The 18,102-nt window shown below is 33.8% G+C and overlaps 1 protein-coding gene across 1 annotated transcript in view; it reads right to left on the bottom strand.

Moving 5' to 3' along the window:
- The window catches only part of NUP205 (nucleoporin 205), a 98,681-nt gene extending 81,258 nt beyond the window's left edge, over positions 1–17,423 (bottom strand). The window contains exon 1 of the mRNA XM_031939122.1: positions 17,397–17,423. The gene's annotated coding sequence lies outside the window, so the exon portion shown is untranslated. The remainder of the gene's footprint in view (positions 1–17,396) is intronic.
- Positions 17,424–18,102: the final 679 nt, after the last annotated feature.

The raw sequence follows: 18,102 nt of genomic DNA, 5'->3' as shown, positions 1-18,102 counted from the left end.
GATCAGAAGTCTTTCTGATCCCAAGCTCTATCCATAAGTGTCATCTAGTAGAACAATATAGTTGTTACTAGGAATATCAAGTATGCATTGATTGGCTAGTGATTCATTTTTTCTCTCTCTCCCTCCCTCGGTGCTCTTTTCCTCTCAACAACCCTATGAAATAAATGCTTTTGTTACCATCATCTCTGTCTCTGTCTCTGTCTCTTTCTCTTAGGCCATCTATACATTCTTGATGTTTGTGTCATTCTGAACTTAGAGGAAGTAACAAAAGAGAACAGTTACTTGAAACTTACCTATGACCAACAAGGAGGGACTAACTGGTAGGGAGAAAATGAGTGAAACTCAGAAGGCAGTGGTCCTAACACAAATTGATTACAGCAATAATAATGCCATGGTCATTCAAGTTTAATTTAATTTTGATGAGTTTGAGGATAAGATAAATAAGGTTCCATGATCTGAGACTATAAGAGAAAATTTACCTAAAGAGAATTGTTGGATGCTCAACAATTCTGACAGAATTCTGACAAAAAAAAAATCACAAATGCATTTATTGAAAAATAGTCTACAAAGACTTATAGGATTTAAAGCATTTCCTTGATGAGTTCAAACATATACAAAAAGAAGGAAGTGTGGGGCAGATAAATGACAATAATAGAACAATACTCTTAATATCAAGACCACTATGACTTCTGGCTTATGATAAATGTAATAGAGGAAAAAACTTGAAAAAATACTACACATCAGAGCTTGATTTTATTGTTAATTGTCTGGATTTTTAAAAGTGACAGAGAATATGTTATTAATAATAATGCATATAGACAGACACATATGCTGCCTGATGGCACAGTGGATAGAATAGCAACCCTGGAGTTAGGAAGACCTGAGTTTAAATCTGTTTTCAGATACTTTCTAGCTATGTGACCCTGGGCAAGTCACTTAATCTTGTTTGCCTGTTTTTCATACATAAATTGATCTGGAGAAGAAAATGGCAAGCAACTCCAATACCTTTGTCAAGAAAATGTCAGATGGGAGGGTGATTTCAGAAAGGCCTGGCAAGACTTACATGAACTGACACTAAATGAAGTGAGTAGAACCAAGAGAACATAGTACACAGCAACAACAAGATTATGTGAGGATCAGTGATCAGCTTGGCTCTTTTCAATAATGGGATGATTCAGGCCAGCTTGTGATGGAGAAAGCCATCTACATCCAGAGAGAGGACTATGGAGACTGAATATGGATCACAATATAGTATTTTCACCTTTTTTTGTTGTTGTTTTTTATTTGCTTGTTTTGTCTTTCTCATTTTGTTCCCATTTTGATCTGATTTTATCTTGTGCAGCACGATAAATGTAGAAATGTATTTAGAAGAATTATGCATGTTTAACCTATATTGGATTACTTGCTGTCTAGGAAAGGGATAGTAGGGAGGGAGGGAGAAAAAAATTAATAACACAAGGCTTTGCAAGAGCAAATATTAAAAATTATCTTCGCATATATTTTGAAAAATAAAAAGCTATTTTAAGAAAATGCCAAATGGGATCAAAAAGAGTCTGACATGACTAAAATGACTGAACAACAATATATATAATGTGTTCATATTTATGTGTATGTACATATATATGTAAATAAATGAACATACATATATATATATAAGAGAAATGATTTTTAATGACCAATATTTGGGAAGATTCAGATTTCCCCAATTTATTCTCATTTCAAGACTCAGACTCTGAAGGCTGAGCTAATCTTCTCATCTAATCAGACTCTGCCCAGGTAGAGAAGTCATTGTGTTCTACTCAGGTTTGGGTGGGGATCTTTGAATAGATTTCCCAAGACTGGGGGTAACTTAGAAGTAAATGTCATAACCAAAGTACAAACTTTATTTCCAAAGTTCAAATGCAGCCCTTCACTGTAATATTCATTATCTCCTTAATTGTTAATCAATCACAGTTGATTATTATCCTTGGGAATACCCCTCTTCCAATGGGCATATAAGCCATGAGCTGGCCACAATGATTATCTTTGGTCTAAGAGAGATACAGCCAAATGATCACCCTTTTATCAAAATACTAGCATTATTAATGAAATGATTAAATTACCAAGAAATTATGTCTCTTGAATCTTTTTAATCATCACATATGTATATGTATGTGTATATAAATTTCCTAGATTGCTGGTTCCTAAACATTTACTAGAACTCCATTGATAAAAATGCATGAGAAATGAGAAAAATAGTAAGACTGACATCAATGAGTTGAAGATAACTAGTTCTGACACACAGCATTTAAGGGAAACAAAAGAAATTGGTGAGAATGCTGAACATCTGTATACCATAGGTCTAGAAATGGACAATAGATATTTCAGTTTTTAAAAAGAGGAAGAGAATGAAGACCTTAAGTTCTAGGTTGGCTATGTGGACATCTCTTCTTTGTAAAATCCGTTACTAAAAGGATAGCAAGTTAATCGATACTTTGGTTCATTAAGCCCCAGTCATGCTATACTGAATTTATTTACTTTTTCAACAGGATTGCCAGACAGCTAGGATGATGCAATGGATAGAGCACCAGCCCTGAAGCCAGGAGAACCTGAGTTTAAATCCAGCCTTAGACACTTAATAATTCCTAACTGTGTGATCCTGGACAAGTCACTTAACCCAAATTGCCTCACAAACAAAACAAACAAAAAAAGAAATCCTCCAGTTTAACAAGATTATTATACTGTTAGATCAGGAAATATTATAGTCAAAGTATACAGTGATTTTATCAAGATATTTGACAAAGTCATAATATTGGATGACAATATATTTAGGTAGATTCTGAACTGGTTGAATAGAAATGATAATTTTCAGATCAACTCCATGAGGCAATAGTTTTTTTTTTTTTTTTTTCTCAATAAAGGTTTTCAACTAGAAATAGGACTACTTGCTAAAGCTATTGTAGAAGAGATTCTTAGTGAAGTCCAAGTTTAATGGTCTTTGAAGTGCCTTCCAAAGATGAAATTCTATAATGCCTGCTAAAGTAGGGGCAAACAAATTTGAGCCAACAAGTGTTATGAATGGATAAGTAAAAATATTAGTTTCTTTTTTTAAAAATTTATTTAATAGCCTTTTATTTACAGGTTATATGCATGGGTAACTTTACAGCATTAACAATTGCCAAACCTCTTGTTCCAATTTTTCACCTCTTATCCCCCACCCCCTCCCCCAGATGGCAGGATGACCAGTAGATGTTAAATATATTAAAATATAAATTAGATACACAATAAGTATACATGACCAAACCGTTATTTTGCTGTACAAAAGGAATCAGACTCTGAAATATTGTACAATTACCTTGTGAAGGAAATCAAAAATGCAGGTGGGCATAAATATAGGGATTGGGAATTCAATGTAATGGTTTTTAGTCATCTCCCAGAGTTCTTTCTCTGGGTGTAGCTGGTTCAGTTCATTACTGCTCCATTGGAAATGATTTGGTTGATCTCATTGCTGAGGATGGCCAGGTCCATCAGAACTGGTCATCATATAGTATTGTTGTTGAAGTATATAATGATCTCCTGGTCCTGCTCATTTCACTCAGCATCAGTTCGTGTAAGTCTCTCCAGGCCTTTCTGAAATCATCCTGTTGGTCATTTCTTACAGAACAATAATATTCCATAATAATCATATACCACAATTTATTCAGCCATTCTCCAACTGATGGGCATCCACTCAGTTTCCAGTTTCTAGCCACGACAAAGAGGTCTACCACAAACATTCGTGCACATACAGGTCCCTTTCTCTTCTTTATAATCTCTTTGGGATATAAGCCCAGTAGTAACACTGCTGGATCAAAGGGTATGCACAGTTTGATAACTTTTTGAGCATAGTTCCAAACTACTCTCCAAAATGGTTGGATTCGTTCACAACTCCACCAACAATGCATCAATGTCCCAGTTTTCCCTCATCCCCTCCAACAATCATCATTATTTTTTCCTGTCATCTTAGCCAATCTGACAGGTGTGTAGTGGTATCTTAGAGTTGTCTTAATTTGCATTTCTCTGATTAATAATGACTTGGAGCATCTTTTCATATGACTAGAAATAGTTTCAATTTCTTCATCTGAGAATTGTCTGTTCATATCCTTTGACCATTTTTCAATTGGAGAATGGCTTGATTTTTTATAAATTAGAGTTAATTCTCTATATATTTTGGAAATGAGGCCTTTATCGGAACCTTTGACTGTAAAAATAAAAAATATTAGTTTCAAGGAGGCATACTTAGCAAAGCACTAAGCAAACATTTGGTCCAGGAAGCTGTAAAATGATGCTGATCAGATTAGGTTGACATTAAGGCATACTTTAGAAGAGGAGCTTCCTCATGGACCAATGCTTATCAGATCTATAATTTGCCTTCGGGTATCCTGGAGAATCACAGTAAAAACTGTTGGACTTAAAACTTTCTATCCAATTATCTTCTGTCTCTGCAACTTAATCAAATCAATACATTGAAAAGAGCATGTCAATCAATTCCCTTATCACTCAAGTCATCATTCCTGTTAAACCATAATAGCCCATTCTGTTTGCCAGTCACTCATCGGTAGGTATTGGATCTGCCTATTAGAATTAAGTTCATTGAGGAAATTTTTTTTAATAATTATAACTTTTTATTGACAGAACCCATGACTGGTTTTTACAACATTATCCCTTGCACTCAATTCTGTTCCAACTTTTCCCCTCCCTCCCTCCACTCCCTCCCCTAGATGGCAGGCAGTCCTACATGTTAAATATGTCACAGTATATCCTAGATACAATATATGTGTGCAGATGAGGAAATATTTTGACTTTATATTTGTATCCCTAGCACTTAGCACATTGATGCGTAATAATAATTTTAAGTATAAAACACTTAATAAATGCTTTTCATTCTTTATAGTCCTGAGTTATTGGGTTCAAATCCCATCTCTGACATATAACATCATTGTGACCTAGGTAAGTCATTTAACCTCCCTTGAGCCTTAAGCTTTCTCAACTTTTAATAATACTGTAGTAATACCTCAGAGGATTAAGGGCTTTTTTAAAGGCTCAAATTATATAATACATGCAAAATACTTTACAAACTTTAAATTATTATCTATTTGCTATTATCATCTTTTGCAAATTATTCCATATATCTCTGGTAAAGCCATCTTAAAGGACTATCATTTTTTTAAGCCTCGATTTGTCTTAGCCAACTTACATCTGCTCAGTCAATCTCATTATAATTGGAAACTTCTATTCTTAAAGAGAGTATGCTTAGTGAGTTCTCTCAGTGAGCTAAAAGAGCAAAGAGGACTCTGTGTCAATCCAAAGGGACAGCCAGATTCAGAACTACACAATGGTGTCTATATTCAGATTAGTTGTGGGAGAATAATAGAAGCACAGAAATTCAAATTTGGAAGAGACTTTAAGAGATATCTAGTCCAACCTATATTCAATAACTAATAATTATTATAATATATCCAAAATAGTCATTTAATCTTTACCTGAAGATGTCCTATGAAAATGAACCAATTATTTTCTGAGGGAGTATGTATATTCCATTTCTGAGTGTCTCTAATTATTGGGAATTCACATTAAGTTGAAATGTGCATCTTTGTAATGTCTACCCTCTTGCTCCTATTTTTTTTTCTTCTGGGGCAAAACAGAATAGGTAGAATTCTTCTTCCAAAACATAGCTTTTCAAATATATAAATATAACTATTATGTGTGTCCTGATGCTCTTTCCTCTCTCATTCACCATTTCCCCTGCCCCAATTTTCTTTTTTTCAGGGTAAATTTCCCCATTTCCTTCAACAAGTTCTCATGTGGCATAGACTTGAGGTCTTATACTATTCTATTTGCCTTCTTCTAAACAGTCTCCATCTTATTAATGTCTTTTCTAAAATTTGGTCACTAGAATTGAACATGACAATCCAAATGAAGTCTAAGACTACCTCCTTATTCTTAGAAGATATGACTCTCTTAATGTGACCTAAGCTTGAATTAACTGTTTTTGTCTGTCATGTCATGTTGTTGGACTAATACTATGCTTGCAAGATCCAATAAATTCCTTTTCCAAATAAACTGCTATTTAACCATATTTACTCCTCCTTATACTTGTGCAGTTGATTTAACCAATAAATATAAACTTTGCATTTTATCCTTATTATATTTCATTTTATTAGATTGAGCCCAATGTTCTAGTTTGTCAAGATAATTTTTAATTCTGTCTATTTTCCAGTGTGTTAGCTATCCTTACTAGGTCTCTGTCATCTACAAATTTTATGATTATACCATCTGTGCTTTAATTCATTGATACAAAATGTTAAATGGCACAGGACCATTCTTGGAGTATTACAATGGAGATTTCCTTCCAACTTGATAGAAGCACTAAGGACTATTCTTTGACTTTGGCCATTAAACCTGTCCCAAATGCATCTAATTATATAGAGGAATAGTTCACATTTATCCATCTTTTGTAGAAAATATTCTTCTTGTAGAAGAATAGGATAAGACAATTTATCAAACATTTTGCTAAAATTGAACTAAACTATGGGTACACCATTTACATGATTTATCTGGTTACAAACCTTATTTAAAAATAGTAGAGTTATTCTCTCATGACATAGCCTTGAATTCAGACTATGTCATTATCATATCTACTTCCTTTTCTAGATTTTAAAAGTTTACTTAGAATTGAAATCTAATCTACTGGCCTAGAATCTATAGATTCCAATCTATTCCCCTTTTGAAAAATTGGTACACTTGTCTTTCTCCAAATCTGAAGTCCCTGTCCTCCATAATCTCAAATATTACTGTTTAGTGGTTCAGCAACTATATTCAGAATCTAGCTTCTGACCTGAAAGATGTGGATTCATTAAATTTCTCCTTAATGACCATCTTTTTAAAATTTAGCACTTCATATACTAACAGTCTCTGCTCCTAGGAAAAGATTGCTTTCATTTTTTTTCCCAAGCAAAAGGCTCAAGTTCTAAATTTTCAGGCCTGTTAGCTCTTAGTCTGGTGGAGAGATAAACCAGTACTGAAACAAAGACATGTGCAACATGCTAACATTTGCATTACAGCTTTCCAAGATGATTTCTTTCCAAAAAGGGATCCATCTGGTAGCAGACATCTACTTCACTTCATCCAAGCTTCCCTTATGATAAATCTGTTTTAGTACTTTTTGTTAAGTTTCCATGGTAGTTTATTTTCCAGATTTTTTAATTCAATGAAATTCATCATTTCCGAAATGTCTGTCATGTGTTGGGAACTCCAAAGATATAAAAGCAAAAAAAAATAATAATAATTCTTATCTTCAAGGCAGAGCTACACTTAACAAAGAAATGTATAAAACAAGGCAGTTAACAAAGGAGGAAAGAAAAGTTCAGAGAAAGTATTCTAGGACAGTGGTGTCAAACTCAAATCAAAATGGGAAGCCATTAACCCCTACATAAGAATCCTTTCAAGTGAGCATATTGATTCAGTTTTAAAAGGTAATGCTATCTTTGATTTACTGTATTTTTATTTTTAGTATTTCCCAATTGCATTTTATGGTTTTGGTAGTACCCAGGAGAATAGTGGACTGCAACTTTAGTTCCTCTGCTCCAGGAAACTAGTGGCTAAAATGGTCTCCTGAATAAGAGACAATCCTTATCTCTCCAACTCCCATCCTAACTCTCAAATACCTGCTCCAGCAAAATTCCAAACTTTTCACAGATCAGATAATGATCAAGAAATCCAATAAGAAACTACAGCAGATAATGATCAAGAAATTCAGTGAGAAACTATAGTATCATCTTTCATCTGAGAATGGTACAAAAACTTAACCAGTATCCAACAGATAAGAGAAATGAGTCCTATCCCCTAAAGAAAAGTCAGTGCCAGCCCCTCCTATGCAACCAGATACTGTATACATGCACCCTTCAGGACTTTCTGTCCAAGAATATCAAAAACAGAGGGCTTCCTTGAGAACTCGCTAGAGTAGGTGCATGGAATTCATAGTAGAACAGCAATAGGCTATGATTACCATAGTATCACAGTGCTCAGACTAAGAGAACTCTGGCCTGGAGGCTCTGAGATCTCTAACACTTGTGATACTTCAGAGAAGGCCCTGAAGACCCAGCACTATGAACTTCAATTATAGAGTGGGATGAAGAAGAGAGCTATTGCTAAGGTGTGAAAGTCAATGTAAGAATTCCCAGTGTAAGGGGACCCAGGCTGAGACTAAGCAATATGGATCATCCCATTCAAAAGAGCATCAGGGAAAGAAAGGGAGCCCTATCATAAAACTTCAATTCATAAAATAAAGCAGAAATAAGTTGGTTAAGTAAAGATGAAATAAATACATAATAGAAAACGTGAATAGAAGCATTCTTATTTTTCTTGTATTTTTCTCTTTTCTGATTTTTGTTTTCATGACATGATTAATATGGAAATATGTTTAAAATGAATGTACATGTATAACCCATATCAGATTGCTTGCTCTCTTGATGGAGAGGTAAGGGAGGGAGAAAAAAAACCATAACTCAAATCTTACAAAAATGAATGTGGAAATATGGAATGTGGAAAATTATCTTTACATGTAATTTAAAAAATAAAATACTGTTGAGAAAAATATAAATGTTGAATATCATTACATTTAATGGGGTAAAGTAAAATACTATTTAAAAAAAGAAAAAAGAAATTCCAGCATTAGAGTCCAGAGAAACTAGAAAGGTAAACTTATTTATTTCAGCAATTAGAAGGAAATATCTGATGGCATAGTATTTAATGTCTTCAAAGGAGTTTAAATAAGAAAAAAAATAGAAGTTCTAGATATAGATTGGTTTTGACCTGAGGGTTGGAAGAGGGAAGAGAAGAAAGGATAAAAAGAAGAATAAAGTAGTATAGAAAGGAGAAAAAAGATGTCAAGGAAGTACTATTTCTCCTAATTGTGGTGTATGAGAAAAATAAAAAACCAGTAAGGGCATCAGTTAAATGGTGTGTGTGTGTGTGTGTGTGTGTGTGTGTGTGTGTGTGTGTGTGTGAGAGAGAGAGAGAGAGAGACAGAGAAAGAGAGACAGAGACAGAGAGACAGAGAGAGAGAGAGAGACAGAGAGAGAGTAAAGAATAAGAATATGATGGAGTGCCTTAGAATTTGTCTCTTAGACAAGTGGGTAAAAACTTAACAAGTTGTGGTATGTAGATGCAATGGAGTTTTATTGTATTGTAAGAAATTATAAAATTATAAAATAGGTGAGTAGTATGAATTGATCCAGTGATGTGAGTAGAATAAAGAAAACAATATATGAAAGGAAAATCACTTTAAGAAAAATAACTTTGAAACTTAAGAACTCTGATTAAGATAATGACCAATCATGTCTACAGAGAACCAGTGATGAAATATATTACTCATTTCCTGACACAAGTGATGAATACCAGATACAGTCGTTCATTTTTGAATATGGCCAATACGTATATTCATTTTACTTATGTTTATTTGGTGTAATTTAAGAGAAGAATGTAGTACTTTATCATTTTATATAGAATTATATTGTGCTTTAAGGTTTGCAAAGTTATGTGGATCTTAGTTGATCTTCACAATGACCTTCTGAGATGGGTGCATTTATTATTTTCATTTTACATGTAATAAAACTGAAGCTGAGAGGTTAAGTGATTTGCCTAGGATCTTATCAATACTATGTCTTAAGGTAGAATTTGCTCTCAAATCCTCCTAATTCCAAGTCCTTTACTCACATTCACTTTACCACTTACCTGCCTTAAATAACAAAGGTGCTATAAAAGAAAGAAAAAAAGAAGGCACAAAAGAGAATAGAAGGAAGTTCAAAAGGAAGAAAAGAGAAGAACATTTTTGAAGAAAAAAAAAACCCTTTTAAAATTGAATTTCAGAATAAATTTTAAATTAAAAAGTAAAAAAATAAAGTATTCTAAAAAATTTTGAAGGCCAACCCCCTCTTTTTATTTCCATCTACACATTTTAAATATTATCAAATACATGATATATCTTTGCAACAATGTTAAATAATGTTTTTTTCTTACAGGCATATGTATCCATATGGTGGCGGCCTGATGAATTGCTTGGAGAAAGGATGACCAGGTTAATAATTTCAAAGAATGAGGGATGAAAAAAGGCATTTATGTGAATTATAATTATCAATTCTATGTTATTAGTATAAGGCCCAGCTTCTTAAACTATGCTTCACCCTATATGTGCTATCTTAACTGAATGAGGGGTCACAAAATTATGATTTATTATGAGTATATGTATATGTGCCTCACCCAGAACCATTTTTACATGTATTCATATCCTAATGCCTTTTATATTTGATAATCTTTATACATAAATGGAAGCAAATTAATGGTAAGATGCTCACAGGTTTTCCTTGGAGAGGCTTGTGAAGGATCTAGTAGAGTTTCTTACATTATGCATCCAAGGAAAGCTATTTTACTGGACATAAATCATGTAGTAAAGCCACCATGAAGATAATTTAAGCTAATGCATCAACATCTGTGACAGAAGATAAGGAGATAGAAAAATTCTACCAAGAACTCATCACATTACATCAACACATACTTTTCATACTTGATGACAACTGTAAATACCGGCATAAAAGAAGATGATACAAAATATATTGGAAAACATGGCTTAGGAGTAAGAAGGTAGGGGAAAAAATGTGAAGGCTTGTGTATTGTATAGAAACTTTGAAGCAGCTAGAGGGCACAGTACAGCACTGGCCCTGAAGTCAAGAGAATCTGAGTTCAAATTCAGCCTCAAACACTTAATATTTACTAATTGTGTTATCCTAGGCAAATCACTTAATCCCAATTGCCTTGCCCTCTCCCCCCAAAAAAGAAGGTAGAAACTTAACACCTTTACCACATGAATACTTTCATCAAGCAGAGGGTCAAGAGGCACTAAATTGGCAAATATTGAATAAAATCATCAAGATGCTAAACTGATTATATTCTAAAAATAGAAAACTATTATTAATTTGAGTTATATCTTAATCAACTGTCAGCAGTAAACCTACTACCTTATTAGAACAGTAATCAAAAGCAAACCAATTAAGAATAATTTTTTTAAAAGATGGTGTGTAATAGAGGTAATTCTAAAGTTTATGGTATTCTCAAATGGGGACATCAAAACAGAATATCAGTATTCCCTAAAGGAGTTTGATTGGTATAAATCACTTGATATAGGAATATTCCAGAGATCCAAAAATTACTTCAGCTAACAAATATTTGATCTCCTAGAAAATGGTAGATTAACTATGAGCAATATATTTTTCTTTGTTTGATCTGTCCCTCTCATTAGTCTCATAGCCCCAATTAGTAACTCTTCCCCCCAAAAAAATTCCAAAATAACAAAAACAGAACAACGCAAAAAAATAAAACCTTCAGTACATAGCTGTATAATAAGGAAAAAAATTTTTTCACATTGATCATGTCCAAAAATGTATGTTTGTTTCTGCATTTTTTATTTATCACTTGCAAAGTGAAGTACACAGAACTAAAACATTGTAAAGAATAGCAACAATATTGTAATGATATTCTTTGGAACTGAAAATAATTTTTTAAAAAATTCAATTCTCTATTGAAAAGTAAGTGACATTCTTCATTCTTTTGGATTCATAGTTTCTCGTCACATTGGTCAAAGTTCTACATTCTTTCAAACTTATTTTTCTCTATAAAAGATGTCAAATGTACTGCCCATAATGCTCCTGAGTGTGACTTGAACCAGATTAAAAATTATTGGGATATTTAACAAAATAAATGAAAATAGAATAAAATAACTAATATTAGTATGTGGGTTTTTTTAAAAGTCAATATGGGCCTGCAGGGATCTTTATACATGGTTCAGTGGATCCCATTTCTATTTGTTTGATATTACTGCTCTATGATATTGTAATCACTGAAGAAATTGTTTTTCTACTTCTACTTGGTTTGCTCTATATAAATTCAAAGAGATCTTCTAAGTTTCTGTTTGTTTTTTGGGGGGAGGCAATTGGGGTTAAGTGCCTTAAGTCCCAGGGTCACACAGATAGGAAGTAAGTGTCTGAGGTCTTCCTGACTTCAGGCCACATATTCTATCCACTGTGCCATCTTAGTTGTTCCTCAAGTTTTTTTCTAAAACTTGATTTCATCATTTCTTATGGTACAATAATATATTAAGATATATGATATTCTTAAGTAGTAAAAATAATTTTAATGCTATTAAGAAGAAAAAATAACAATACATTTACTAATATATCACAATTTGTTTAGCCATTCCTCAATAGGAGAGCACCCCCCTCAATTTGTAATTTTGGGCTACCAAAAATAATTATCATAAATGTTTTTATACATATGGATTGTTTTCTTCTTTTGGGGGGGAGATAAGTCTATAATTGTAATAGGGTCAGAGGATATGTACATCTTAATAAAAGTTTTGATACTGTTCTAAATTACTTTTTTTTTTAAAGGATAGACCAACTAGGAGCTAAACCAGCAAATGTACTAATATAGTTATTTTCCTGAAGTCCATCCAACGTGTCATTTTAATTTCTTGTCATCTTTGCCAAGTCTGATGGGTGTGATGCAGAACCTCAAAGTTGCTTTGATTTGCATTTTTCAATTATTACTGATTTAGAGCATCATTTTCACATGCTAATTAAGCAAATGGATTTCCTTGGGAAATTGCCTATATATATATTTTTTCACTTTATTTATTATTAAATGACCCTTATTCACTTATATTTTAATCACTTCTTTGGCTATCAAAAAAACTTATAAAGATTTTCTCCCAATTATCTACTTTTCCTTCTAATTTTTGTTAAGTTGATCAATATCAATTTGGAATATAAAGTCATGTATAAAGACTTACAGAAGAAAATAATGAAAGAATCATGTCAAAAAAACCCCAAACAAACAAGGAGAAGCAGTATAGAAGACAGCTAAGTGGCTCGATAGAGAAAGCAACGGTCCTGGATTCAGAAGGACCTGAGTTCAAATATGACCTCAGACACTTGACACTTACTAGCTATGTGATCTTGGTCACATCACTTAATGCTGATGGCCTTTGAAAAAAAGAATAGGGAAGCATAGTACTTTATATGTACATTTTCAGTACAGTTTATAAAACAAAAAGTTTTATAAAAGACCCGATTTAGAAAAATCATCCCTAGAACATTTAAGAATTGAACTGGATGAAGGAAGAAAAAATCTGTTGAAAAATGGAAATAATCTAGTAAGATTTCTATAACAAACTCTTTTGCCCATCAGTAACTATGAACTCCTAACATAAGTCTCTGAAATGCAATGTAAGAAATCAAAAAAGTCATTGAGAAAAATGAAGTTCCAAAGATTAATCTGGACTATACCAATTTAGACAGAGGAGTTAAGCTGATGGCATAAATTTGAAGGTATTGAGAGACCAATTCTCAAAAGAAGTGAAAAGAGGGAGAGTACTAAATGCTTAGAAAATATTACAGACATTATTATTCCCTGAAAAAGGCTATCAAGAAAATATTAATAACAATTACTTTCTCATTTCTTCAAAATCTTTACTAGAAAAATCTATGGCTGCTAGCTATAGAGTGACAGAGTCTATGAAGAATTAAAGTTTCAGGGTCCTTAAATGGTGTTCATGAAATAGCCTGAAACATGTTAGTAATGAAGAATTGCTCAGGAAAAGTATCATAAAGAATCTCATCAGAGAGATTTATGAGCAGAAAAGGAAGTAAGCCAGTCACTCAACATGAATAAGAGTCTGAAGGACAGCCTATTTGTTTTATCGGTATCCATACAATGCCAAAGGATTTTGAGAAGGGTCCCTGCTTCTTTGGGCCTGGGTGCAAGTCTTTTGCACTTTGCATTTGCTATCAAATAAAACATATTCTATATTTGATGTATTGTTAGCCCAGATTCTTGCACTGGAAAAGAGGGTCTTACTCTTTTTCTAGATTTGAGCCACATTTTGATTTTTCTAGTATGAAGTCTTGTGTGAAGGCAGAATTAGCATAAAGGAGTGATTTGTGAAGTGCCTTCCAGGATGAAGACTGGTCTCTGCAAACCCAGAATTTTGGTTCTGGACAATGGGTAATATATGTAAAGCATCATGGCTAATATCCTACCCACAGCTCTGATCTCTTAATCCATATCTTTATTCTAAGGCCTGGAAGATAAAGGAATATATTGTATTTCCTTGTTATTCTGACTCTGAGGTAAAAAGTAATTAAATTGACCATGAACTGATGACTGATTGATCCAAGGTTTCCCTGATCCAGTTATTTAGGGAGGCCCCTTGCCTCCCAAATATATTTGTTTTCTCTGGACCTTAAGAAAAGAATGACTGGGAACAGCTCAATGATGCAGTGGATAGAGCACCAGTCCTGAAGTCAGAAGAACCGGAGTTCAAAGCTGGCCTCAGACATTTAACATTTCCTAGCTGTGTGATCCTGGACAAGTCACTTAATCCCAATTGCCTTAAAAACCAAAACCAAACAAAAAAAACCGAAAGAAAATAACTGAAAAAAATGCATCTGTCAGAAAATTGACCTATGTTTTTGTCAAGCTATGTCAAGACTTGTACTTCATTGTTTGCTCCTACTGAATGTGCTGAAATGCTCCTGACAGAGGACATAGAAGGGGGGAAAATGTCTTTATAGAAGAAGACAATAGCATAGGATGTAAAAATGTGGTACATAGACTCAGACTTCTTTTTAGAATCTTCTGTTTTGAATGTAAAAGGAAACAAAAGTTTGGCCTGGCTGTATTGCCTACTTCTTAAATAACCACAAATAACCTTCTATTATCTATATCAGTTGGGATGGAGTGAGACCTCAGATTTTCCAGTCCAAAGTGAGCTTTGAAACAAACACAATGGTTTCCTGAGTTTTGTTCCATAGAATCCTAGTTTCCTAGATGCTACAAGTTGATGTCCAGGGAGAAAACGTTGATACTAATGAGCTATCTATAAGTAGATGGAATATTATATAAATTACATTGCATGTGACTTTTAGAAGTTATATCAGCAAAAAGTATTGTGGTAAAAAAAAATTAAACCTTTCAATGAAATGTGGTTTAGAATTTATATGTGGATGTGAACTGTTCATGATTAGTTCATAGTATTGTACTAAATATTTAGCATTTTTTCCTTATTCGCTAAAAATGATTTGTGATCAGGAAAATTGCAATAATAATGATTGTTGTCTTAAAATGAATGAATTAGCCCAATTTGGGAAATGATGACATTGAAAAAATATCTCTGCTGAGGACAAGTGGAGCACCCTTTTAAGGGCAAAAGGAGAAATGGTTGGTATCTGTTAGCCTGTTGTTAAGAGGATTCTGACCTGGTATATATGTTGATTGCTACAAATGTTCATCTATCCACTGCTCCTAAGCTCCTGAATTAAATAAAGAATTTGACAGAAGCTGCATCTGGATATTTTATAACACAGCACACCTATGTACAATAGCCCAATGGTAAAGAAACAAGCATTATTTCTTTTGTTTTGTTTTGTTTGTTTTTAAAGTTTTTTGTTTTTCCAATTACATATATGATTTTCAACATTCATTTCTATAATATTTTGAGTTCCAATTTTTTTCCTCCCTCTTCCTTCCCCTCCCCCAAAACAGCAAGCAATCTGATATAGGTTATACATACCATGATTCTGAACATGAAATAAGCATTATTTCAGTTTTGCAGATGAGGTAAGCAGCTTGCTCTAAGGACCTAAGTGATTTGCTCAAAATGACAGAAACAAGGCTGGAATCCAAAATCTTTGGATTCTAAATCAAGTCCCCTTTTTTTTTTATGATCTATACAATCTCACATTATTTCACTGTACATTAGTGGTCCTAATCTTTTTCATCTCTGTTCAAAATTCTGATAGCAATCTCCTTTTCTTATATGGCAGATGGATGCTCAGGTCTGCTGAGTACAGTTTCTGGCCATTAACCTTTGATTGATTATCATCTACTGGTAGAACATAAAGATATAATTAATGCAGGAGTTTTCTTATGGAGTACTTCCAGTAGGCAAATGGGAATGCTTCCTTCCTGGTAAAGTGTGTTTCTTTCCCACATCTCATTATGTGATTTTCTTCCATCTGCCCAGTCTTCCATGCAGTACATTTCTCTGTGCCACCACCCCAATAATACAATCATTGTTTTGTCCTTGATGTAGGACCCTCCTCCACCATAATTTTCCCAGGGGGAAGGACCAGACTATCTAGAACATGGATCATCTTCTTTTGTGTCATAACTTCATTTATGGTTAATCTATTCTTTGCACTACTACTTCCCCACTTAATTGAGTTTTGACCCCAAAACTAGGATTCTTGGTTTATGACACTGGTGAGACAAGGCTTTGTTGCCAAGCTCCTTTATACCACTGGAGTCTAGAGGATCTAATGGCCATTACACATGATCTCAGTATGGAAGATATGGCTTGCAAGTGGTCTGGAAAAGCAATCTCCTAAAGCCCAGATAATATCCATGAAGATACTTTATATTCATCTGAGTGAGGGGAGCAAGATATCCTACTATAGTAGGATGGATATCTTCATGCTCTGTCAGCCTTCCAAATAAATTTATTGGATGGACTAAGTTAATCTTAGTGTTTCTCACCCAGATTTGGCATTTTGTGAACCCCTGCCTATAGGAAATGTACATTTGATTAAGATAGTTTTTAGTTTGGGCACATCTCTTAGGATATACCAAATAAAATCCAGCGTAGTCTCTTATTGGTGAAGTATGAGGCTTGTCTTCAATTATTCCAGCAGGGATTTGGCATTCCTCTTAGGACTAACTCTTAATATATCAGGTATTTTTGGTAGATTAGAAAACAAAACCATACCAATGATAAGTAAATAAATATTTTACTACCATATTCATAAATACTTTTTTGTTCTTTTAAAAATTTTTATATTTTTTCAATTACACGTAATAACAATTTTTAACATTCATTTTTTAAAAAAATTGAGTTTCAAATTCTCTCTCTTCTTTTCCCCCTCCTTAAGCAAGCAAACAATTTCACATAGATCATACATGTACAATCATGCAAAACATATTTCCACATTAGCCATGTTGCAAAAGAAAGCACAAACCAAGGGAAAAAATGTCAAGAAAAGAAAATATGCTTTGATCATTATTCAGACCCCATCAAATCTTCTGGAGGTAGATAGAATTTTTCCATAAAAATGTGTTAATCTGGTTATATATTCCTTTGAACCCAAGGATGATGGGCTTTTAAGACAATTTTGCTGAGGGATATCTATGGACTACAGGGTTGAGATTATGCCAGCTTTTTCTAGCTTCTCAGCCAGAACTTGATCTTAAATGAACCACTATTGCTAAACTAGATAAGTAAGGGACTGGCAGGCTAAGCAAGTCTAGATGATAAGTAATCACCTTACCCCCAGAAATCCAGAAGAATCTTGGTATCATTGAGTACTGTCTTTGCCCACTGCTTGAATTGACACTATCCCTTTATATGTTGTCCTGCCCCTCTCAGTCCTATCCTGCCCCACCCTGTTTGACCAGGAAGAGCCTATGTAACTGGGGGAAGGGCTCTTTCTCAACTGATTCCTAAAGGATAGACAAAGAGGTTGGAAGAAAGCTTCCACTTGTACTGCAGCAAACAGACAACTACTTTGCAAATTATTTCTCCAAAGGGCACACAAGATAGCACGGAGAAAACAATAAGCTTCCTTAGCAATAAGACTAAAGGTGAAGCCACCCCTTTCTATTGTCCATAGTTCATCTGGCAGGTGATTGTTTATGTGCTACTTCCTATAGGATGCCTTTCCTGATTCTCCAGGTTACCAATGCTTTCCTCTCTCTTGAAATTGCTATGCATATACTTAATAGTTACTTACTTTTATGTAAATTGATATCTCCCTGATATTTTGTTTTATAGTTTGACTAAATGTGACACTAAAATCATATCATGCACTCAGAGACATAATTCAATCTGCCCTTTTCTTTAAATTCTAGATTTATATCTCAAATTGCTTTTGGACATATATAGTAAGATGTTCCTTGAGCACCTCAAACATGTCCATAACAAGCCAGTAACTAAGGTGGGCATGTGGCAAGTTAGATCACAAACATAGAACAGTT

This window comes from Sarcophilus harrisii, chromosome 5, assembly GCF_902635505.1.
Source record: "Sarcophilus harrisii chromosome 5, mSarHar1.11, whole genome shotgun sequence".
In the NCBI taxonomy this organism is placed as follows: Eukaryota; Metazoa; Chordata; class Mammalia; order Dasyuromorphia; family Dasyuridae; genus Sarcophilus; species Sarcophilus harrisii.
Note: the sequence above shows the minus strand (reverse complement) of the source record. Positions and strands in the feature narration are given on the sequence as shown.